We start from the raw sequence: 1,727 nt of genomic DNA, 5'->3' as shown, positions 1-1,727 counted from the left end.
ATAAAGTTTTTTTCATCATTTATCATTAAAGGGCCAGGAACACATAAAGACAGCACAGCCTTGATGGTGTGACTTTTCTTTGAGTCACACTGTTATGATGGGAAGGAGGGAAAGGCAGGATAAGGGTAGTACCTGGGATGCTAGAATGATCTGATATGGAATTCATAATCCCATAGATCTCTGAGGCTGTTCTGGCTAGTAGTTAACTAGTCTTCTCTTCCCTTAACAATATGTGAGCCTTCCTAAGACAATACAATTTTCTTAGAGAAAAATGCTTCACCCGGACAAGGAAATAGGGATTTGCAGAAGCGGTCCTAAGCAGGAAGAATCACGAGAGGTAGTAGGATCATAGGTATTCCAGAGAGGATATTAGCTCAGTAGCCAAGGGTGCTATTACAGGAGCTCTCCTTATTCTCCTATGGGAATGAGGGGTTAGGAGAGAGGGCTTGTATGAGGTTGTGATGTCTTAATAGTACATCACTTGCAAGAACCAGGGGAAATGACTTTTTATTCAGCCTTAGTTTTTGCATTAATAGACTGCTGCTTTGTATTTTTTTTTTTTAACAGAATGTGGTTATCCACTCATCATCTGTTAACGGACACCTCAGTTCTTTTCATAGTTTGGCTATTGTGGACACTGCTGCTATTAACATCGGGGTGCAGCTGTCCCAGCATTTCACTGCATCTGTATCTTTGGGGTAAACACCCAGCAGTGCAATTGCTGGGTCATAGGGCAGGTCTATTTGTAACTTCTTGAGGACCCTCTACATTGTTTTCCAGAGTGGCTGTAGTAGCTTGCATTCCCACCCACAGTGTAAGAGGGTTCCCCTTCTCCACATCCTCTCCAACACTTGTTGTTTCCTGACTTGTTAATTTTAGCCATTCTGAAGATGCGGGGTATATATATATATATATATATATATATATATATATATATATATAACTCAGCCATCAAAAAGGATGAATTCTTATCATTTACATGGATGTGTATGGAGCTGGAGGGTATTATGCTGAATGAAATAAGTCAATCAGAGAAAGAATGATATACTTTCACTCATATGTAGAATATAAGAAATGATGCAGAGGATCATAGGGGAAGGGAGGGAAACTGAATGGGAAGTCATCAGATGGAGACAAACCATGAGAGACTCTTAACCATAGGAAACAAACTGAGGGTTGCTAAAGGGGAGGGGGGGTGATGGGGTCACTGGGTGACGGGCATTAAGGAGGGCACGTGATGTGATGAGCACTGGCTGTTATACACAACTAATGAATTATTGAACTCTACACCTGAAACTAAGGATGTACTATATGTTGGCTAATTGAATTTAAATAAAAAAAAAAAAAAACAGTGGTTAAGGGGCTCTAGGATGGCTCAGTCGGTTAAGCATCTGGCTTTTTTTCTTTAAGATTTTATTTATTTATTCATGAGAGACACAGAAAGAGAGGCAGAGACACAGGCAGAGGGAGAAGCAGGCAGGGAGCCCAGTGTGGGACTGGTTCTGAGGACCCTGGGGTCATGAACTGAGCTGAAGGAAGATGTTCAACCACTGAGCCACCCAGGTGCCCTGGTTAAGCATCTGACTTCTGCTCAGATTGTGATCTTGGACCGTGATCTCGGATGGTGGGATCGAGCCATAGTGGGGGCTCTGTGCTCAGCAGGGAGTCTACTTCTCATTGTCTCTCTCTCTGTCCTTCTCTCACTGTGCTCTCTGTTTCTCAAATAA

The sequence above is a fragment of the Vulpes vulpes genome, chromosome 15 (genome assembly GCF_048418805.1).
Source record: "Vulpes vulpes isolate BD-2025 chromosome 15, VulVul3, whole genome shotgun sequence".
In the NCBI taxonomy this organism is placed as follows: domain Eukaryota; kingdom Metazoa; phylum Chordata; class Mammalia; order Carnivora; family Canidae; genus Vulpes; species Vulpes vulpes.
The sequence above is the reverse complement of the archived record's forward strand: the minus strand, read 5'-3'. Positions refer to the sequence as shown.